This window comes from Rhyacophila brunnea, unplaced genomic scaffold (assembly GCF_057557595.1).
Source record: "Rhyacophila brunnea isolate RB1 unplaced genomic scaffold, BYU_Rbru_1.0 scaffold_10, whole genome shotgun sequence".
NCBI lineage: Eukaryota > Metazoa > Arthropoda > Insecta > Trichoptera > Rhyacophilidae > Rhyacophila > Rhyacophila brunnea.
The window spans coordinates 2855594-2881562 of NW_028232752.1; the positions used below are offsets into that span (position 1 = coordinate 2855594).

A 25969-nucleotide genomic window follows, 5' to 3' on the forward strand; every position below is an offset into this window, starting at 1 on the left:
AAATTGATGTTTTTGGCTATTTTTGAAAGTGAACCAGATGTATGTTTAGTTATTGAATTATATTCAGCTCACTCATTTTAGGTATATAATGGGGCATGTTCAGTTTTGATTGTAAACTACTGAATTATCTACCCGCCAAATAAGTCGGACTCGTTCACTCAGATACTTCCCTAATCACAGCGCGGGACACTGTGTTTTTTAATTAAAAGTACAAAAAAAGCGCGTCGTGAACCATTAGGCGTACTTGTTTTTTTAACCATTAATTTTATTTACTGAACAACAGTTCTGCGTCCTTTTGATGTTTATACATCAATGTTCATCCGTGTACCTCATCCCACAACATTTACTGACATAGCCATAAGGTTTACCATTTGTAACAAGGCGCTTAAGTCGTGTTGGGCTTCGTCATGCGTACTTTACTTCCTGGGTCTGTTCGGACGTTACGGTATTAAAACTTTTGTTTAATTCTATATTTTTGAAGCAGGCTTGAGAGTGGGTCTATTGTTTCGCATCAATTGAAGTATGGCCTTATGTGCGAGAGGGTTCAGAAGATTTTTTTAAGACTCCTTTACTTGTGATTGTATGGATACTATCCGTGGCTTTATCCAACTGACTTTCTCTTAGGCATGCTTACATACTGCAGTCTGCAATTTAGAAGAAATCTTTATTTAGCTACCTATCTTTTTCGACTTATACGAGGTATAAATGAGAACTCTGCCATTCTGGGCAGTGTTTACCTGTGTGTCCCTGATAATTATCTTAGAAATAGAGAGCATCAGTTGTTTATTCTCCCAAGGTACCAACCTGCCACTGGTAATGCGAATTGGGAGGGCGATAAATATGTTCAACGAAATTGCTTCGGGTGTTGCATCCATCATCATCCATCCATTCATGGTCATCCGGTGTCCTTCCTTGTACATATCTAATTAATATTTTTTGTATTTACACATTTCTACTGTTTAATAACTTAATACTGATCTATCTCTTTTTTATGTAATGCTATTTTAATAATATATCTTTGTTTCTAAATGACATGTTGTGAACGTCTTAAACTTATAATTCGTAATGTCGTAAATGTTAAAAAATAAATAAATTGAATTGAATTGAACATTTTCCCGTTTCGTTACTCTCGATCCACCTCAACCTATTCCAACGGAGAGTAGAAGGAAGTTTATTTGTAACTACCTTACTTACTACATTTTTTTTTTTGTTTAATTTGCTACCAAAAGAATTAAGTGTTGAAGTCAGATTTTAATCGCCACCTAGGAAAGGCCAACACTCCACAATAATTACATACACGGTGATTGAGTTAAGCCACGTTTTAATTACAATCGTCAAGGTGAACCCTTTGCTTACGGGAGCATAAATCTTTTTCGGTGCGCCGTATGGGGTCTATCACTTTCACCACCGATCGGACACAATCGTGACAGCGATGTAATATGCAGCACACGCACTGATTAGCGAATTAATTGCCTTCCCTTTCGTTTGGCAGAGTGCCGTGCAAGAAAGTTTCCAACTCAGCAGTGGCAGTACTATGTTGTATAAGAGGAGGAAGGGTTGGTACATTTATTAACTAAATTATAGGTGCACGATGTAATATCACAGATATTTATTTTCTACTTTTTAAATAATATCGTAAGATACATCTCTCATGTGAAACATGGACCCTAAGTAAAAGAGAGAGAGTAGCACAACGCGGTATGGATAGGTGAACGCTGGGCATAACGCGAGAGGACAAAAGAGGAATGAGTGGATAAGGGAACACACTAGGGTTTGCGATGCAATAGAGTTTGCTAAAAACCTCCAATCGAAATGGGCTGGACACATAGTTCGAAGAAAGGACAATCGTTGGACAAATTTAGTCATCCAGTGGTATCGGGTCTAGGACGATTTGGCACCGGACAACTGGACGCCACGGAATTCGAAAATAAATAGACGTTAGGTAAAAAAAATATTTAATATTATTATTTATATTTCAATGATTATATTATGATTTAATAGTTGGTGAGAATGTAAATATGCAGACGTAAACAATGATTTAATCGTGCATAAATGTTTAAGTTCCAACGAAAAAAGAGTTTTTTATTTTATATACAGCCTTAGGCATGGTAATTCTCAATCCGCGATAAAGAATACATTATGTTAAGAGTAAAATTAATTCAAACTACTAAGTAGTAGATAGAAGCAGATTGAAATACCTCGTCTACACGTGTCTACGACAGTGCGGCGTCCAATTGTCCGGGGGCCAGTCGTCCCATTCCCGTGGTATCCAAGAGGTTACAAAACTTCCGCAAGGTAGACCTAGAGGCCGTTGGATCGATGAAATGGTAAAGTTATGCGGAAGTACGTGGTAACGCAACGCACGGAACCGAGAGATGTGAAATCAGCTAGGAGATGCCTTCATCCAGCAGCGGATCGATTCAGGCGGATGATGATGACATCTCTCATGTTTATTTAGAATTCAGACTGAATAGTTTGCATAAAATGTATCGTTGTGATTAGATAATGGCGATTGTTCTAATTTATGTGTATTACAGTATCATTTACGCCCATTTCACACGCTACCAATTTTATCGCCGATATAAAAAATCGAGCGTTAATTTTCCGAAACGCGACGCGTTGAGCGTGGAACTATAACATAGCAGCTTTCACATAACACGACCGGCCCTCGTAGTCTAGTGCGTAAGGCGTTGGCTTTTCGTCCGGGAGCTCCGGGTTCGATTCCCGATGCGGTCACAACATATTTAAGTGATTTTCTCAAAGTCTGAGTGTTTGTGATTGTTTTACTTATATTACTAACTACACTACGTCACTAGGATTCATGGCCTGTTGTTTGCTGAAAATAATATATATATATATATATATCGTCACCTCAATACTACAACTAGATAACTTGATTTTCACTGTTTTCGAGATAGCTATTGAATATGATTCTACATGTCCTTCTCTATACAATAATAAAACTAGGTACCTAAGTCAGAAGTTAATGGGAACTATATTAATTTTGTGTTTGAAAATAGTAGATAACTTTAAAATCACAAATGCATTCAATAAATAAAATAATACATCTGCAATATTTTTTCATACAATTCAACATTATTTAATTTGTTCCCAATTAGACAGGCACAATTTTCCATTTTTATTTTTAATAATAATTATAGGCTAGATTTATGTTAATCAAGTAAAGTTTAAATTTAATTTTCCCAACAATGACCAAATCAGAGTTATCTAGTTGTAGTATTGAGGTGACGATATAAATTATAAAAAAAAATATTTAAAATATTACACTGATGATAATAATACTTAACATTTTTATACACAGCTGTTCGGCCTAAAATGTTGATAACTTTTCGTACAAAAGTAGTAAAAGGTATAAATCTTATTTCACTTACACAAATGTAAATATGCTATTTCTTCTTCATTTTCTTGGCGGTCCAATTTATGTGCTTAAAAAGAAATAGGTGATTTAAAAACTAAATAAATACATTTTTTTATTAATTATAATAAAAAATCACTTGAATTTATTTAATCATCAGTACTCAATATACTTCTCAATTGTAGTTGGGTATACTTATTTTTTTTGCAACAAAATAAAAACTTTTGGAAAGGGCAGAAATTAAAGCTCCACCACTGGAACTGAACATGTTAAATTTTACTCGGACCGTATGACAAGGAATGTCGCGTGTTGTGATGGATTGCTTGTTTTTGGACATACCATTAAAATCAAACACAAAGTAGGAACGTCCTGTGAAATGTATCTCTATCTGTTAGTTTTTTTTCAATCCCAAATTCAAACTGAATGACCAGTCATATTTGCTATTCCTCTAAAGGTCACATGCACATGATAACCAATTATGAATGCGTCAGATCGCAATAATACATAGAGCAACTCCTCAGTAGTTATAACGTGTCTAGCTTGGAAGCAACGAAGCGCGGTGCGGTAATAGGTGAGCGCAGTGGCGAAGGATGGAGGTAGGCTGTTAAGATCCGCCATAATAAGTGCACACTAAACTTTGTCAGTCATACGTATTTGTTTTCATTGAAATAAGACTACAATTTACATATGGTGTTGGTTAGTTTTTATAATTCAATTAAACCCTGCGAAAGCCAACCCGTAATATATAATACTCGTATATATATAAAATATCTAAAATTATACAATTAAATCATATATAACTTTGAATATTTTATAGTTAGAATAATATTTGTTTTCTATTTATTGTTGGCAGGGCTTAATGAATTTAAAAAAATGAACCAACAATATGTGTAATAATATATCCTCTTAATCCAACTAAAACTAATAATTATGAATGAAAAGGTGTGCATAATTTTGTCGTTTTGCCCAAAATATACCAAAACTATTATGGTCTGGCTTAGGCAGGGTTCAATTGATTTTTAAAAACTAACCAATGTTATCTGTAAATTGTAGTCTTGAGGCGAGTTAAGATGTGGGAGCCGGCTAAACCGAATGGTGTGATCGACTAAAACGAGAATGGGACAACTGGACTCCAGGACAATTGGACGCCGCACTGTCGTAGACACGCATACAGAACGTAGACGAGGAATTTTAATCAGTTTCTATCTACTACTTAGTAGTTTTAATTAATTTTACTATTAACATAATGTTTTTTTATTGCGGATTGAGAATTACCATGCTTAAGGCTTTATATAAAATAAAAAAAAAAACTCTTTTTTCGTTGGAACTTAAACATATGCACGATTAAATCATTATTTACGTGTGCATATTTAAATTCTCACCAACTATTAAATCAGAATAAATAATAATTTAAATATAAATAATAATATTAAATAATTATTATTTTTAAAAGTACTTATAAGTACCTAACGTCTATTTAATTTCGAATTGCGTGGCGTCCAGTTGTCCCGGTGCCAAATCGTCCTAGACCCACTAAAAACTATTCAATGATCGACGCGTTGTTATTAGAGGCAATCATATATATATATCACTTTTTAACACTTTATTTCAATGGAACGCGCTACTTTAAAAATAATACATATCGTGGGCAGGTAATTTCTGGCACGCATAAATATGGCTTCATTCCATGACTACACGAGTGTTGGACCGTGAAAGTAAAATAATATACAAAAATTAACAGGTCACATCACCAAAAAGCGTTACCATTATGTCGACTAATGAGATGCTAGCTGTGCTGTGACCTCCATCTCTAAATCAAAAATAATACCGACGCATACATTATTTGAAATTGAGCCACACGTTGTATTTGCCTTACTTATTCATGAATAGAAAAGAATAATTGAGCGAACATAACAACGTACCATACGCAGTCTCAGACCTAGGTTAAGGTCTCGATTGCTACGGAGGCGTCTCATTTTGAGAAAGGCACTCCTTGCCATCTCAATTCTAGTTTTTATTTTCTGAGACTGGTCCCATTTCTCATTGACCCATGCACCTAAATGTATGGAAAAGTATGGACGCTAAACCAAGAGATGTCACGGAGACTTGAAGCTTTTGACATGTGGCTGTATAGATGCATCCTCAAAATTCCTTGGACTGACCGGGTGACAAATGTTAAAGTTCTCAATCGAATGGGGAAGGACCGAGAAGTACTACGTAGTATCGAAACCAGGAAACTACAGTACCTCGACCACATTATGAGAGGACTTGTCATTCAAGGAAAGATCAATGGTAAGCGTAGCAGTGGATGGCGACACATTTCGTGGCTTAATAACCTCCGTGATTGGAACGAGTGCAGCTGAACTGTTCCGGATAGCAGACGACAAATCCAAGATCGCCTTGATGGTGGCCGACCTCCGCTAGGGGATGGCACAATAAGAAGACGACGATTTATGAATACAAATTAAATGATCTGTATTTCGGCTAATAGTTGTTTTGTTACTACCAAAAGTATTTTATGCAGAATGTCAAAAATCGTAGAATGATAAACAATAAACCTGATCACTTTTGTCACCCGCTTCAGTATCAAATCATTATACCCGGTTTACACGTGCATGGATTTACTGTTGACAATAAGTATTATCGCGGTCATAACAAGAAAATGTACGGGTAAACATGTATTATCCTGCAGTTGGCAAGATAGCATGCGTGAATCAAAAAAGTTTGCAAGCTTCTGAATTTTCATGCGACTGTATGAATTTTTCGATTTTTATCTAATATTAGTTTCGATTAGTAATATAGTTCTATGGTATGGAAGTATGGACGCTAAACCAAGAGATGTCACGGATACTTGAAGCTTTCGAGATGTGGCTGTATAGACGCATCCTCAAAATTCCTTGGACTGACCGGGTGACAAATGTTGAAGTTCTCAATCGAATGGGGAAGGACCGAGAAGTTCTACGTAGTATCAAAACCAGGAAACTACAATACCTCGGCCACATTATGAGAGGACAAAAATACAGCATTCCCCAACTTGTCATTCAAGGAAAGATCAATGGGAAGCGTAGCAGAGGACGGCGCCGCATTTCGTGGCTTAAGAACCTCCGTGATTGGTACGAGTGCAGCTCCACTGAACTGTTCCGGGTAGCAGACGACAATTCACTACCTGTCAAATAGTGCGAAATAGTACCATACAATGACAATATCGGGTCTCGCTCACTCTTAAAAAATGAATTGGAGAGACAGTCAGCACTTTTACGTATAAACAGTTATTGTCACGATAGTTTAAAATACTCACTATTGCTGCTAGTAAATCCATGCACGTGTACAGGCGCTATAAGTCTGGACAAACGATGGATTACGATCAGGTGTTACATTATATTCGTAGCGTAAGTAAGTTTTTTTAAATATAGTTCGACTTTAAATATGGCCGATCGGATTAGGTGTCGGTCCCAGGTTCGAATTTTGAGTCTGAAAAATACACATATTACACATATGCGCAACATGACGCAGTCGATTCGTGAGCAAATTTAAAAGGGGGGCCTCCGAAGAGTTAAAACCTGACCCTCAGTTATTAAATTATGTATGTATATTGAAATTTAAAAATATATATATATTTCTAACAAATTGAATGGATAATAGATATTGTCTAGGGATTGCAATACCGGTATTCCAGTATTTATCAATACCGAAATACCGGTTTTAAAAATCCAAAAGAATGGAATTTTCGGTATTAAGAAAGCACACTCGTTTACGTTTTTGAAAATGAATTATAAGTTATGTGCTGCTAAAATGCAAATATATTGAGTGAATCCAACAGAGGTGAAAAAATAATAAAACAAATTTCATCAAATATATTTTACAAATTATCATAAGATTATTTTGAAATAGAAAACATCCGTGACAAAAATGTTCAATTATTCTATAATTATTGATGAATATACAAACGTTGAATGTAAGAAGCTTTTCCTGCAGCCGTACTTATCTGCACTTGATGAACTTTTGAGAGCTTTTGTTAAAATTATCAATATATTCAAATTATTTGTAAAAAATCACTAGTTCTACAATTATGATCAATACATATTTTTAAATGTCAACATAATAAATGTAGGTATGTAGGTTTTTGCTATAAAATAATATTTTAAAAGGATTTTAATAGCTATATTTATTGATAAGCACTTATGTACTGATAGGTATGGGTTTACGGAGGGTGTTGATTTATACTTTTACACTTATTGAAAACACTGATTCAGGGACATTACGTAAGTATATTTCGTTTTACAGGAAACAATTAATTATTAATAACATTTGTAATCGTAGGCTTTGGCGCGAAAAAGGTAGCGAATCGTATTTAGAGGCGACGTAAGGGCTCAACGGGGGTAGGTAGCCGACTGACCGTACCTACCCTCGATCCTTCGTTTGCCTAGAAACAGATAACGGTAACATTCTTTTTGTTTGTTTCACTGTGCATCATCGTTTAGCCTTGACTCATTTACCGTTACAATAATATTATCATTATACTCTCAACTCTGTCGATTGGAGGATTTTTGATGGGGGATTTAGGCATTATGATGTTTGATAACAGTACTTATGTTTAAGAAATACCGAAAAACCGGTATTGACATTTTCATTCGGTATTGCAATCCCTAATATTGTCCAAAGCATAACAAAATCCCTGCATAAAAGTAGGGGTTCTAATAGCTCTTGATTATAAATAAAAATAGACTAATTACGTAGGTAAATACGAACAGTAAACAAAACAAAAAAATGTGCCCTTTATGTGACTTTATATCTTTGATATCGATTTCTTTTCAATATTAAGCAATTAACAGAGATCGGGTACTAAACTGGTAAGTAGGTATTCTGCTGTAAGTATGTGTCTATGTATACTATAGACCAGTGGTTCTCACGTGAAATAACTGTGGCCGTACAATTGACATTGACAGCTCTATGGAAACGTCTGGTGACCGCACAAAATTTCACTTTTGCTATGATTGAAAAAATTAAAGCTAAATTGTATTTATTAAAAAAATGGATCAATTTATTTATCTATTTAATAAAAGACATTTGAACATTTTAGTAGGTACATATCTATTTATTTAAAAATAATGCAAATGGAAATTCCTCAATAGTCCTTTTTTCCAATGCGAGGAGCCGCATGGCTGCTTCTAAGTTTACATCTGTCAACTGGCTTCGGTATTAGTTTTTTATGAAGTGCATTACACTGAATGATCTTTCACAGGATACAGTAGTAGGAAAAATCGACAATATTAATAAAGCAATTGTTGCCAATTCTTTGAATTGACTTGATTCTTGGTCAACGTATAGCATCGACCAAAAATTTTCAACCGTGGTATTATTAAAATGGATTACTTGGTTTAATGGTTTACCAAGTACTTGGTCATGACTCATTTTCAATAACGCATATTTAACGTTCGCCCAGTTAATTAAATTAAATAGGTACACAAAATGATGTTGGTGGCCGCAGCAAAATTCTCTGGTGGCCGCGCATGAGAACCACTGTTATGGACTATGATTTGTAAGCAGTGACGTCCCGTGGGGGTAGGCAGATTGAGCGTCGCTTGGGGACGGCAGTTACTCGAAGGGCGGCAAATCGAGGAGAATCATTTGGTATATATAGAAATAGCTACCAAAACTGAGTACTTAATAACAAAAATATCTTTCCTTTAAAAAAAATCAGCTCACTGGTTGGAAACAAAATGTATTAATTAACATAAAAGGCTAAACAGGGCTGTAATATTTTTGTTGGGTTCGCAATATCTAGTTTACTTCCGTTGCCCTACGAAGTCTTTGGTGACCAGAAACGACACGAGCACGGATGATAAAAAATATTGTATAAAAATAGACCGGCATTATGGCGCTTTCAAGGGGCGGCATTTTGTCAAGGGACGTCACTGTTTGTAAGCAAGGAGACTCTTGCAATTAAATCATGTTTGCATAATTTATATATTTTTTTAAATGTATAAATGCATGGATTTATTTGAAAAATTAAAATGAGATTATTATAAGTCAGTGCATCGAACCTCTACGTCACTAAACGCGCCACTGCCCTAGACATTATAAAATCATGTTGTTTTTGAACTCAGAACTTGTTTTAAAAAAACCTCGAAGAAGCCGAAGGAATATAAATATTATAAAATCCTAGAAAAAACATGTACATAGTGGCATTCGAACACACATCTTGTCCACATTTACATCATCGTAATAATTTTTTATAGAGAAATCAAAAATGTATGCCAATGCGAAAAGAGTCTCGAGCCATCATACCGTAGTATCAAATGTACAGCAAAAAATTGCCGTGTCGTGATCGAACTATTGTTAAGCTATACGTGCATTTAATCGCTATATTTGTAACGGAAAATATTTATCGACGGTTTGGATAAGCAAGCAACATTACTATTACTAGGGCCAGATTAAGAATTTCTACGCCTCTAGGGCCTAGGCTACAGTTAGTTAAGACTAGGGAATCCAATCAAGAGCCACAATTCTGACCCCGGTTTTTCGGGATTACAATTTGACAATCCCGGGATCCCGGGACTGGTCCCGGGATTGGCATTTTTTCCATTGTTAATATAAAAATTTTATATTCACAAACAACATTGATAAAATCGGTCAAAAATAAATCTAGTATAATTTATACTATTTAAGACATTTATTGTTATAATATACAATACAATATAATATATATAATAATATACGTTACAATACATAAGTTTAATGGAGTAAATAATGTTATAATATAAATAATAATGTTAAATTTAATATGAGATTGCTGTTTCTGATAGTAAAGACTTAATGAATGGGTTAGCGAGATTTAAAATAGTAATGCAAATCATGGTGTACGTATGGCCTTTCCGCTTCATAAATTTCATTAGTCAGCCAAATATGAAACTGCCGTAAAACGTATGAGATCATGGTGGAATTACTTTGTTAATAGTGCGAAGCATTGTTTTTTCCAATCTTTCTCATTTTTATTAATTTATGTGAAAAAATAAAATGAATCGGCAACTTACACATGGGTATAAATCAAACTTCATTCAAACTCAGTTTATTTCTAATGTAGTTATTTGTTATAAAAAGTATTTTTTCTGTTATATTTTCGTTTTTATTTTATTTTCCATAAAAAATGATAAAAAAATCAATCCCGGGATTCATAGGTATCGAAAATAGCTCGGGATCCCGGGATTGGAATCCCTAGTTAAGACGGTACTTCAGTGAGACGCCAAATAATTTTTAACTATAGGTGCGACGAAATTATGGACTTGGAGTCGAGCTGTGAACACGTCAATTTGTTTCGTGATGGCGACGGGGGTACTAATTCTTAAATCGTGTAAAGATGACTAAAAAACGTTACCCATTTACTTGAAAAAGAAAACATGACAATGAATATATTATTATTGTTATTAATAGAACAATAAACAGAACATTAAATGGACGCATGTTGTATTTATATGACAAATTATATTTCGTTCGGCACGCGCCATTTTCACAATCCACGCATCGCTTAGCCACGATCTTTTTAGACCATGCGTCAACTGAGGTATAGCCTTATTGTGAGACCTTCGCAATTTTTTTTTTGAAAAGGAAATTTTAACCATTTACCTTAAATTTAGTGATAATATTATTACAACTGTAAATAATAATATTATCGAAATAGCTATGTCAAGTCAACAGTAATACCAGTGGTGGCGAGATGATTTTGTATGGCACGCGATTGAAGAGAAAAAAAATACATATAATAATGAATGGCAGATCGCATTGTATAAAAAAATAGCAAGTAAATACTCTTCAAGAATACGCATTACGTTTAATTTAAATATGTAAGTGCATAGGTCGGTCCTTAGACCTTATGCGCCACATATAATATTATATCGCACTAACCTTATCAGGCGGCGGGAAATGACACACCGCGAACCTCTAATTTTGATCGATTTCCAATGCTTGAGACCACTGTAGCGAGAGAATGCCTCATCTGATCAGAGCAATTCTGGTGTTAATTTATGCGTAAAAATAATACATTAACAATTTCATTTATATATAAAAATGACTATACCAAATAAGACACAAAAACTTGGTGAAGCCAGCAGTACTAATTCATTCATTTGCAATTCAATTATTTCATTCAATTAATCAGTTGCATAATTGGTGGACCGAAATGTATGGCGTACTTGAAAAAAGTGATAAAGCTATATGTGTGCTATGTTCTGGGTTCACCAACTCTGCCTTATACTATGAAGAGTCACGTTCGTTAAATTTAAATTAAGAACAATTATACACTATGTGTTTTGATACCGATGCAATGAAGCGATATTTTTCTTATATTGCCAGCCCTTTTTCTATTTTCTATTTTTCATTATTTGACATTCTCTGATAACCTGCTTTTTATTTATACCAACTGTTCTGTTAGTACTAATTGTTAACATTATCTCCCCGCATTGTATGCGATGATCCATAACTATACTGTCTGACAAGATCTAGGCAATAACCGGAAGTCGCTGGAGTCGAAGTGCGATTAACTAATTAGGATGAGCTTGTTAGTTCAGTTAAGTCATTGCTGTCGAAGTGCGGTTAAATACGCATAAGGGGCTTATTAGTTCACAGTTTTAACACGTTGACAAGAAGATCTTGTTCGACAGTACTAATAAACTGTTTGATTTAATAATTCTATCCACGTCCGCCAGTTATAAAGACCATCACTATTTGTCAATAGATATATTTTGTAACTTATATTCATCAATATTGTATACTTATATAATTGTTCCCAGCAGTAATAAAAAAATGTGTAAAATTGTCGTATTTAAGACCACTTACTTTTTTCTCTTATTTGACAACAGCATGCCTCAATGCGGCCCTGAGTATTAACAATTGCAATAGTATAATCCAGTGGCGAAGTCCCCATACAAGGCGATTATTTAAAGCCTACCTTCTTAGGAAAAATAATAATTTATTTTGCCAACGAGAGATATAGTATATTTAGAAATGCATTACAGTATTACACAGTTTGCAAAACAGTCTGCAAAGGTATTAAAAAATATACCACAGCGCGCCACCACGTAAATAAATTTCCGATTATGTGTGAAGTAATTCTGAATTTTTTTCGTATGGAATTTACGTCTCGTAACCTCAGCAAGTCTGCTGATTTGTATGAAATAAGGTAAGCTACTATCGCAGAGCCTAAAACATTCGCGCATAATATTGTTGTCACGACTGCGCACTTTGTCCAAAAACATTAATAATTAGATAATTAAAAAAATAATTTCAACGGCGTTCAATCGAATATTAATAAATTCTATTCATCAGTAGTAAATATCGTACTATTCTCGTAAGTATACCTGACAAGTGTGCTCTTTTTATCAGATCTCCACAGCCTACTTTTTCCAAAAGTCACTGTATAATCCGAAATGTAATGGTTTGTATAAAACAAAAAAAAAACATTCATAGTACAGAGTACAGACCAGTGGCGAAGGCTCCATACTAAGCGATTATTTAAAGCCTACCTTCTAAGAAAACTATATCTTCAAGTATTTATTTCAAATTGCAATAAAAAAATATATAGAAAATTTTAAAATATTAAGAGTCATCTATTGTGTGAATTTGAATGTAGACTATGTAAATTAGCCGAGTTTAGAATCAAACAAAAAATTACAAGCGAGTGACGACATTTGTTGTTTTTCTTTGAATGACGATTGTCGATTATTGACTTCATAATCGAAAATGGTTTTCTATACCTTATATGACTCATGTCTTCGAGCAAGTCTACAAATTTTATCACGTCTTGGAAGCGTTCGAGTGACCGCCTTCCAACTCTTTTTGCAAAGTTTATTGTCTATGCCTGCCGCTTTAAATAATAATAAATAAATAAGATGATTTAAAAAAATAATGTCTATTGGGTTCAATCAGATATAATTATTAATTGATTTTAAAAATAACAAATAATTGTATCTCGTGATAATTATTTAGATTAGTTCAGTCATAGACAAACATAATTTATATCGTTTTAATTCAGTCAGATTGTTGTTCAAAACATGGTGGTATAGTTTTATTTTGTGAGACAATTCTGTGATTTATTGTATTCTGAATGTGGATAGATTATCTTTTTTTGTACCCTAAGTCATTCGTCAGTGCTTCAAATACAAATTATTTGTAAAAATGTCTAGTTTTCCAACTGAAATTGGTCATTGCTGTAGTACAGATCAAATTTTAAAAATATCATTTTCAAGTTTGACGTTTAACCAAAAATCAGAAATTATCAAAGCTGGAAGATCAACCGTTCATTTAAATTTGCATACAGCAAAAAAAACTTATGTTAGACATTTCCACAACAATTTATATGACAAATATTCGTTTTTGACTGGCAGTTGTCAATTAAATAAACTATATTGTTGGCCATGTATGCTATTTGCCACAGATAAGTCTGCGTGGAATTATTCTGGTATAAGTGATTTAAATAATTTGACAAATTCAGTGGTAAAACATGTGACTACAGAAAAACATTTACATTCAATCGTAAATCTGGAATCTTTTGGTAAAACTAGAATCGAATTTGCCGTTGATAAACAACAAAAGGCAATTGCTAGAGTACACAATGAGAAAGTCGACAGAAATCTTAATATAATGCGTAGATTGATAGATACAACAATTTTTTTGGGTAAACAAGAATTATCTTTTCGAGCACACGATGAAAGTGAATCATCAAATAATCGTGGAAATTTCATAGAATCTCTTCAATTTTTATCATCTTACGATTCTGTAATTGAAGGACATTTTAATTCATTAAAATCTTCGTGCGCCTTTTCTGGATTATCAGGTGAGATTCAGAATGATTTAATTTCGTCAATATCATCCGTAATTATTTCAGAAATTAAGGCTGAAATTGCAGAAGCTAGTTTTGTTTCTATAATGATAGATGAAACACCAGATATTAGTCGCCGTGAACAGAACAACCATTTTGCGATACGTTTCAAATAATTCTGTAGAAGAACGATTTTTAGGTTATGTAGACGTAAGTTCAGAGAGAACTGCCATTGTTTTGAGTTTACATGTATTCTCCATATTAGAAAAGTTTAATTGTAGTGAAAAATTGGTAGCGCAAAGTTATGATGGGGCTGCAGTAATGTCTTCAGAATTAAACGGAGTTCAATCAAAAGTTCGAGAAAAATGTTCTATGGCCATATTTGTACCGTGCCATGCTCATATTTTAAATTTAGTTTTATCTAGATCCGTTGAAAATGTTGCGGAATGTAAAAAATTTTTTGGACACATTAATAAATTAGTGAGTTTTTTTAATACATCTACAAAGAGAAGTGCATTGCTCAATGAAATAATGGATCGCCGTCTTCCAAGTGTTGCATCGACCAGGTGGCACTACCACTCTCGTATACTTAATGTAATACATGACAATAGATCTGATTTCATAACGACATTCGAGACAATACAGAATAATTCTTCTAAATGGGATGAAGATTCTTTAACCTTTGCAGATGCTTATGATAGTAAATTTAAAGAATTTGAATTTAACTTTTACTTAGGAATATTCTCCGAAATCTATGCCCGAACGGATATTTTATTTAAAATTATTCAAAGTAGAACTGTAAACATTTCTTATTCCATTAAAAAAATTAACGAATTTAAAAAATGGTTAGAGACCGACTTCCAAAATAGTTTTAGTAATTTATATAATAAATATAAAAACCTCTGTGAACCACCAAAAAAACGTCGCAGAAATGAATTAAATGATGAGCAATATTTTAAAATCATTTTTAAGGAGGTTTGCGATAACATTTTAATGCAAATGAACGATAGATTTGTTTCATTTGAAAAATTAAATTTTTTAGAATTACTTGAACCGACGCTATTTAAATCGTTTAAACGAAAATTTCCAGATAAACTATTTGAATCCCTGAAAAACAGTTATTCTGGTATTTTTGATTCAAGTCAATTGAAAAACGAACTTAAAGTCATTTATTCTTTACCAGAATTTCAAGATTCAAATTTAAGAGAGTTGTTCGAATATTTTAAAAACAAAAAATGTCTAGTGGAAGCTTTCTCACAGACTTATAAACTAGTCAAATTATTTTTAACGCTACCGACCACGACAGCGACGGCAGAAAGGAGTTTTTCTACTCTAAAACGTGTCCACACATATTGTCGAAATACTCAAAAACAAACTAGATTATCGAATCTTTCAATTATAGCTATTGAAAAAGAATTATTAATTAAATTAAAACGTGGGCAAACATTTTATGATGATGTTTTAAAAAAATTTCTGCAGAAAAACAGACGAATTGACTTAGAGTACAAATGATCATATAGTAAGCCTTTATATTAATTACCTACTGAAATATCTTGAAGTGTTTTGAATGGCAAAATGACAACAACGGCTTTTTTCAAAGCCACCAATGATATATTTTTGGGCGTATGTTACGTGTATGAATGTTTATGAAAATACATAATTTAAACTCATCGCTCAATTTTATACCGTCGGTGAGCTATTGAAATTTCAACGATTCAGTGTGGCGTTGTCATTAGTGTGCACATATTATTATTCATCAGTACTAATATCGTAAGTATTATCTTCTTATTTCCTGTAAGTATACCTTACAAGTGTGCTATTTTTCTCTGATCTCTACAGCTTACCTCTTCCCAAAAGTCACCCTTCGCCACTGGTACAGACAGATTAAACCCTCAACTCGTGGTTTGAATTAAAAAAGATAAATAATTAACTTCGTTGTGTGTATGACACATAAGAGAATTTTCAATGCGGTATCTATCCACTTTAGAGTGAAGGCTTGCCAAAATTTTCACCATTTTTTTCGGCCCCGTCATTCAGGCGTTCACAAAAGCGTTTTGTTACATCAATTTTTTTTAGCATACATACATAATATCATATTACATATTTCTCTTTCAAAAAGTCCACAATGATAGCGGTATAACGTATGCTCACATTGTAAATCTTCACTTAATTTTATTTACGAGCCACCTACATAACTGATTATAAAAAATATATTATTTAAAATTACCCGATATTAACCACACATGACGTTTTATTTATTTAATACTAGTTTCGTTTATAATATAGTAAACATCAGTGGCGAAGACTCCGTACCTATTAGGCGATTATTTAGGAACCATAATATTATTATTAAGAAGGTAGGCTTTAAACACTAAATAATCGCCGGTTCCATGACAAAACAGAACAACGATGAATATAACTATGACCTCTCTGGAAAAATATAAATTTAATAATGAAATTATCTCTATTACGTTATAGATTTTTAATAGCACAGATTTTCAATACGCCATAATACAACAATAACAATACCGAAATATGTTTATCTAGCCACTGAAACAAAAAATCGAATTTCATGAAAATTGGACTTGATCCATAATTATTGTGAACCACCCAATTATTGATACATATATGTACGCAATCATGATGTTGTTAAGGCCATACCTCAGTTGAGACACGGTCTAAAAAGATCGTCGCTAGGCGATGCGCGGATTGCGGGTCGCGGGTGCAAATGAGGCATGTCAAATCAAATATAATTTGTCTTATAAATCCAACATGTGTCCATTTAATGTTCTGTTTATTATTTTATCAGTAACAATAATAATATATTCATTGACATGTTTTCTTTTTAAAGTAAATGGGTAACGTTTTAAGTCAACTTTACACGATTTAATAATTATTACGGCCGTCGCCATCACGAGGCAAAATGACGTGTTTCCAGCTCTACATTCTCTCTCCGAATGGGAGCGAGTGCAAAATTTCGTCGCGCCTATGGTTGAAAATTATTTGCCGTTTCACTGATGAATCACCTTAAGTGTTAAAGGAAACACGTGTCATGCCATATTAAAACATCTTCAAATGAGGTAAATACTAATAAAATTAAAATAATATAAAAAAAACTATACCGTACTAAAGACGAAATCCATTGATTTTGAAAAAGTAACGTCGAAGTCACTGAATAGAGTAAATAGTTAATTTATAGTCAATTTTAAAAGTCACTGTGTATTTTGCTTTTACAGCGAAAACGCTTTTTAAATTTATTTTCCGCTCTTATTTCAAGAGAATCTCAATATTGTATTTGTTCGGTTTCAAGTTTGTCACTAATTGGATGTTTTTTCTTCAATCATCGAAATATGAGATGAAAAATACACAATACGATATCAACATTCTATTGAAATAAAATAAAATTATTATTTACATATTCTTTTTCTTCTTCGTCTTTCACCCTGTCACGACCCAGGATTGGGGAATAGGGCAAGCACAAGTTCGCGCCACTTAACAGAACAGTGACAAAACAGAACAACGATAAATATAACTATGACCTTTCAGGAAAAATATAGATTTAATATTGATATTGTCCTATCTCTAGTATGTTGATAGATTTTTAATAGCACAGATTTTCAATACGCCATAATAAATCAAATTATATACAGTGTTGGCGTACAGTATATTAATTATAGTATTGCCGGCAAGCTTAGGATATCTATTCTCATCTTAATCAATATAATATGTTCAAAATGATTGGGTGACTAGGTACAACGAAATAATGACCTAACCTAACTTAAGGGGGGACATGCTCAGCGTAGGTCAAAATGGAGCTTTTGTTCTATTTTCAAAGCATGATCCTGGACATACCTTAAACTTTGTAGATAATCTATTTATATAATTTTGAAGCCTTATTATCCTTTATATTTATTTTAAACATTTGATGACTGCATAAAATATTTTTATTACATAAAATAGTATTCTTTTAAACCTCTTGCTCTAATGTTTTAGAATATAGTCATATTTCAGTAGATAAATGTCCAGTGGTGGATTTTTTACATTTATTAATTTTTAAACGCATTTATAAAACCATCAGTATAATTTATATCGACATTATTATAGTGAAACATTTACGATAAAAAAATATATTGATAATCTCTGTGATCCCAAATATGACAAGAATTAGGCATTTTATTATTCAAAAAATGGACAAGATTAACACATTTGAAGATAATTCTAAAGATTCAAACACGCGCATGTTCAAACACGAGCGTTAATATCATTTTACTCCCTACTTCAATTATAGTTTGTCAATTTATGGCTACGGCCGTATGTTGTAGCTTAACCACTGGGGAATGCCAAAAGAAATGGCGTATTTCAAAAAAACACTACCTTATTCTCAGGTCAATAATTATTATAAAGCAACCCTTATTCGTAGGATGTTTATCACACTTGAATGGTCAAAGACATAGCTTATAATTTATTAGTATCTTTAGAATCTTCAAATGTGTTAATCTTGCCCATTTTTTGAATAATAAAATGCCTAATTCTTGTCAAATTTGGGATCACAGAGATTATCAATATAATTTTTTATCGTGAATATTTTACAAAAATTATCTCGTAATAAATTATACTAATGGTTTCATAAATGCGTTTAAAAATTAATAAACGTAAAAAATCTTAACACCACTGCACAGTTATGTACCGAAATATGACTATATTCTAAAACATTAGAGCGAGAGGTTTAAAAGAATACTATTTTATGTAACAAAAATACTTTATGCAGTCATCAAATGTTTAAAATAACTATAAAGGATAATAAGGCTTCAAAATTATATAAATAGATTATCTACAACGTTTAAGGAGTGTCCAGGATCATGGTTTGAAAATACAATAAAAACTCAATTTTGACCTTCGACGAGCATGTCCCCCCTTAAAACATATTATGTAGACCTTTTATCTTACTCTAGCGCGTGTCGCAGAGATTAAAAGGGTGCCGAATACTTTCTCACTCGCACTCATGCATCGTTTTTGTTGTGAGAACAGTTCTGCATTGAGCTGACGAATATATTATGGCATGTGAAATTATGCATTTTTAAAAACTTTTCTATTTTTAACAAAAGAACGCTTGTTATGAAGATATCGGTAATAATAAGAATTATATCGCGAACAACGTATTACAGCATTTTTTAATTTGAGAAGAATTTTATTCGTCTGCAAAGGTCAGATGATAATAATAAGCAATAAAGAATCTAATGGCTGAATACAAAAAGTTATCCAAGTGCCATTAATGACAAAACTGAATAAAAATGTTTGCAGTTATTTTATATAATAAAGTAAAATATATATAAAAAATGTGTTAAGTATGTATATTATGTTATCTGACTGATTGAATTTAATCATGGCCCCCACATCCTGAAGCAGGCCTCCCTACCTATTGCTTACGATAAAGGCAGTGTGATGCTCTACATTAGCGTTTTCCAAATTGATAGGTCAGCAGTTATTTTATATAATAAAGTAAAATATTTATAAAAAATGTATTAAGTATGTATATTATGTTATTTGACTGATTGAATTTAATCATGGCCCCCACATCCTGAAGCGGGCCCCCAGGATATGATCTTTGGCGGGCCCCCCTACCTATCGCTTACGATAAAGGCAGTGTGATGCTCTACAGTAGCGTTTTCCAAATTGATAGGTAAGCAGTTATTTTATATAATAAAGTAAAATATTTATAAAAAATGTATTAAGTATGTATATTATGTTATCTCACTGATTGAATTTAATCATGGCCCCCACATCCTGAAGCGGGCCCCCAGGATATGATCTTTGGCGGGCCCCCCTACCTATCGCTTACGATAAAGGTAGTGTGATGCTCTACAGTAGCGTTTTCCAAATTGTATACGTAAGCGGTAAAATTAATGTGTGTAGTGTTTAGTGTTTTTTTTTAATATTTTAATACATCAGTTTGAATTATGGAGTTGTCGAATATTGATACACAATTAAAAATTGTATCATACAACCACATAATTTTAAATAATAATGTTTAGCATTGAATGAAAGTAGCTCCGTAGGCGACTTTTTTTTTTACTAGCGAAGCAAATTTGTGATGTGTGTTTATCTCATTTATCTGGTCAACTCGTCTCGCCGGGTCCCTCTTGAGCCCGGACCCCCCCTTGTGTATGAATTTAATCCTCTATTACATTTTATATTAATAAAAAATGCAATAGTGGCAAAAAGTTGTGAATTTTTTTTGTATACCCTGTATTAAGAAACAGCCACTATTTAATATTATTATTAGCATTTTTTTGCTAATATCAAAATACGTTATGTATTCATTTATTAAATATGCAATATAAATAATAAATTTTCTAATAGAAAATTTTGTACACCTTGTTTCCTGAACCTCCGAATTATTCTACGTGCCGAACTAAAAAATAATACAAATAAAATATTTTAAATAATATTATCTATGACGAAATCTAAATTTTAAAATCTGCACACCGCGACCAAGGCGATGATGAGGTCATGAGTGAACCATCCGTAAGTGGTATCTATCTATCATGAATAGGAAATCCAAGGATACCGGACAATTTTCGATACCTATGAATCCCGGGATTAGTAAACATAATCCCGAAACCTTCGGGATTTAATATTTTATCAATCATAATCAATTAGTATGTGCACAAAATTATAATAGTGAAGTATATGTACCTGCACATGACACGCAATCGTAAGAACATCAGAAAAATAATAAATTCATGTAACCAGCTAGACGCCACTGACGCTCTGGCACGCGAACGGCGTATAACCACCAGTGCCGTGGACGTGCAGGCAGGCACTCGTTTCTACGTAGCTATGTTATCTTTTCATAAATTAAAAAAAAAAACTGTTTTACTTTCACATTATTATCTATATTATTTACTCCATTAAAATCCTTTCCACGTGGACGGAACACCTGTTGTACACTAATTAATTGGCCATTCGATATAATTAGCATGTTATTTAAAGCACAATCACTGCAAACCTTTTAATTACCACATTTAAATAACACGTTAATTATATCTATTGGTAATTATTACTACAAACGCGCCAGTCGCGGAGTTGGCACTAAATGAATTAAATGCAGTAATTAAAAAGTAATTAAATGCTCCGCGGTCAACCAGTTAAACCCATGTATTTCCAAGATTGAACGGATACAATATTAACATTAAATGTCTTAAATAGTATAAATTATAGTAGACATTATGACCGGGATTCCGGGATTGTCAAATTGTAATCCCGAAATCCCGGGATTACAATTTTGGCTCGGGATTGGATTCCCTAATCATGAATGATTTATCATAATCGTGAACCGTCTTCAATCGAATTGGAGTGATTTTAAGACACGAACTGCGTACACGACCATACTATTTCGTGAATGTTAAATAATAATTAACAATGTGTTAGGCACAACGGAAAAACGAGGTTTCGTCAATACTAAAGTAACGGGTATATCACCTTACTTTGGAATACTAATTGTCGGCGTGTTTTCATATACGAGTCAAGTATGTGTGATTTCGTATATATATGTTACGCCGAATGTGCGAAATTGACTATTACATGAAATGGGCAAAATTTTGCCTAAATCATGAAAAATGCAAGCCCGTTGCCTTATTCATGAATTAGGCAAAATATCTGCCAAGTGCGTGAATTCGGCAGTAATTTTTCTGCCTAGTTCATGCATTGGGCAAATTAGATAGTAGCGCTACGGTGGTGTTTTTTGCAACTAAACCAAATGTGTCAAATGCTCATGCATTGGTCAAAATGTACATATATTATCTATGGTCAAAATAGATGATCGCGCTCCGGTGGTGTTTTTTGCAACTAATCAAACTAACCAAATGTGTCAAATTTCATTGATTATATAAAAATATACCAATCAATAACTACAATGACGTTCATATCCATTTACTATGCCCAAAAAAAATCTAGAACTATAATATGATAACGGAAGAATTGTATTAAAAGGTATTTTCGCGATTTGATTCGTGCTTGGGTATCAATCGTGCAATGGTCGATTGTTTGTATAGTATGATTTGATAGTTTGTTGACACTTGTTAGCTAACCTCAAAATGGACATTCAGTTGAATTCAGAATTACAAAACCTAACCTAACCTAACCTAATAATAATGATATTATATTATGTCCAATTATAACTAATAAAACCATCCGTATTAGATTTACCTTTTCTACTGTCATGTTGACAGTTTAAGAGGGCTCGCACATCAGAACTCGCCGCATGCGTCTTACGACGAATTCGTCGATGTGACGTCATCGTAAACCAAGAAACAAACGTTATCAAATGGAGCTTCGCAGATTGGCCAATGCAACTGCGACGCTCGACGATCCGTACATGCAACATGTCGCATATCATACAGCCTGCATGTTGGATCTAAAAGAAGTCGACTCCGCGCAAGCGCACAGCTGCACAAACGGCCATTTCTCTCCAGACTGTCGCCGCGTTCGGAGCAGCACGATGCGGCGAATGTCGATATTGCTAGGCAGATGTGCGAGGTTTTATCAAGGAACACCGCCTGCCCGTTCTCGGAAGCTTTGATTTATGGCGGTTAGGCACACGAGGCGAGTTGTGATGTGCGAGCCGGCTAAGAATTCCATACCCTGGCGAATTCACGCACTCGTCAGATAATTTACCTAATTCATGACTAAGGCAACGGGCTTGACTATTACATGAATTAGTCAAAATTTTGCCCATTTCATGTAATAGTCAATTTCGCACATTCGGCGTAACATATATATGCGATATTATTAATTTCACATATACAATTTTGGCAGTGATAAATAATTAGTATACAATTATTGTCTTATTGATAATTTACCAAAGATGTAGGTAATGTGTCAAGACGAGACAAAAAATAACAATTAAAATTATTAGTTGCCCGATAATAATGTATTGTGCGCAAAAATAGATTCACATGCTTATTGAAAAAAAAAAACATTACCCATTCACTGTGATATTGAATAAAATAAATTAATAACTTAAAAAATTCAAATGTCCTACTTATATAATTTTGAATAATATTTTTTTAATTTCATATTACAAAAATCATATTTTTGAATAATGCAGCAACCATACTGTAAACAAAGAACTGGGTTAAAAAAAAACTTGGGATACAAACAGTAGAATGCCGTCGTTTTAAATTTGATTAAGGCCATGCATTAGTTGAGGCACGGTCTAAAAAGATCGTCGCTAGGCGATGCGCGGATTGCGGGTGGCGGGTGAAAATGACGCCTGTCAAACGAAATATTAATTGTCATATAAATCCAACATACGTCCATTTTATGTTCTGTTTATTGTTCTATTAGTAACAATAATAATATATTCATTGACATGTTTTCTTTTTAAAGTAAATGGGTAACGTTTTTAGTCATCTTTACAAAATTTTAGAATTAATTGACCCGTCGCCATCACGCAGCAAAGTGACGTGTGCCCGGGTCAACATTCTCTCAGTGAATGGCAGCGAGTCCAAAATTTCGTCGCGCGTACAGTTGAAAATTATTTGGCGTTTCACTGATGCGTCACCTTAAGTTATTCTCAAAAAGTGGCGGTGACAGGTTTTGAGACACCTTGTGAAAACTTTGCATGTGCGATAAACACCCAATACAATATGTATTACAATAATAACTAGTTTGTCAGGATTTTTTATACTATGATTATTTTTTAAACTAAGATGTCGAAAACCGCCACTGCTCTCAAAAGTTTTAATATTTATTTTGTATTCGTTCCTTCATTCGCCGTCCTTTACAATCTGTCGCCCCTATGCAACCCATGACCTGCCTATCCCCACGGGATGTCACTGAATACAAATATGTTGTTCGCGCTGACAATTTTCTGTGTATTAAAATACTGACACCTCCCTCAACGCAGTGTGTCCTAACTTTTAACCTAAATCACTGTACACTATGCGAATTATAAAATTTACGCGGATCACTGAATATGACTTAGAATATAATATGTACATATAATAATATTATGTAAATATCAGAGACAGTGTCGAGACACATTTTTTAGGTTCCCACAAATTAGCCGTAAAAAATCATAACCCATCGGACCCAATCGGTGCCAACTTGGCGCCGCTGTTACAGGATGTAGGACATGGTAAAAATCAAACAATTTTAATCATTATATTGATTTTTTTTAATAGTTGAAATTTTATGTCATCATATTATGTCAAATCGTGTTATGGTGTTAGTTATATACAGTCCTGAATACTTTTTAAAACTTATTCCATTTATAAAGTCCATTTTTATTTGAATTTGTCAAAATAATGATCAGTTTGGTAGGTATGAGGTGTTTGAGACAGTAAAAAAACATATAATACCCCTCGATCTTTAAATATCTTGAAGAGTATTATATTTAACTCCAGTTTTAGTAAGTATATCTTTCTTTTATTATTTACTTCGATCATGCATTTTTTATCTATGTCATTTTGTATAAAAAGGCTAAAAAAAACAAAAAAAACTATATTTGACAAACTATGTTTTTTTTGTTTCCACTGATACACAAAGTTAACTTAAAATATAAATAAACAATAGAAGAATTTAATATCTATAAATATTTAAATGATTTATTTGAAATAAGTGAATAATAAATGAGTTAGGTATATTAATTTTAGTAATCAGTGTTTCTTTTTAAGTAAAAAAAAAAATCACTTTGTCTCCAATGGGTAATGAAAAAGTTAGACCAAAACAAAATAATATCATGCTATTTTACACATTAATTATTGAACATACATAATTTTGAAAAACACTTCTGAGAAAATATATTATAACCAAAAGAAAAAATCTTTTTGAAAAAAGTAAGACACCCGGCAGGATCGAGCCTGCATCTCTGGGTTTACGCCCCGTCCGCGCATTGTCCACTATGCTACTAGGTGACATACTAATTACGACAAATTGGCCATTCATAATACCTGCTCATCAGCGCTCTTCCAAATCAAGCTACTATTGGCAATCGGTTTTTGTTTATTAAATCAAAATAGGTACCTACTACTACGACGCCACGGATCTCTCCAATATTTTATGATGTAACTTACTCGAACTTGCTAATAATTTTTAATTAACTAACTATTTCTTTGAATAATTACAAGATAAAAAGAACTTTTTATACACAACGTTTTTAAATTTTCTGTTGAATCATTAAACTTGACTTGACTAGCTTAAACGATCAAAAAAAATTGTACTTGATAGAAATAATACTGAAATGTCATATTGATTTCCATAGTAACTCACGTATATATTAATAATTTAGTTGCTAGGACCCCAGACCCCTCCCCTAGCAACCAATAATTGTGTCGAAATAACTTTTCATACAAAACAGAATTAACTGAAAATGAATTGAATTCTACTTAAAGATGGCTAAAAGTATTAAAAGGCATCGTGTTCTGATATATTCTAAAAGTTTCAAATGTCTAGCTAGTCCGTAGTATTTGTATCGGACAAATAAGAATACGAGCTAAGAAAGACGTTGTAATAATTCACAAGATTTAAGAATGTACCACTCTAATTATTGAATTATTGAATAAAAGAAATAGTTCATTAAACATTAATGATTACTTATCAGGTGAGTAAGTGCATAATTGCCATTTCGATTGAATGATCTCTCGTGCACATATTTTGATTTGATTAAAAATGCAGAATTATGACTACATTATTACACTGTTAGTTAATACATAAAGTCGTACGCGTGAATGGCATGATTCAGAATTTCCATTGTCGTTGACCCAGGAAGCCGGAGG

General features: G+C 33.2%; 1 protein-coding gene across 1 annotated transcript in view; it reads right to left on the reverse strand.

The window, feature by feature from the left end:
• The window catches only part of LOC147078816 (uncharacterized), a 330196-nt gene that overhangs the window by 132397 nt on the left and 171830 nt on the right, over positions 1-25969 (reverse strand). The gene's annotated exons all lie outside the window — the stretch shown is intronic.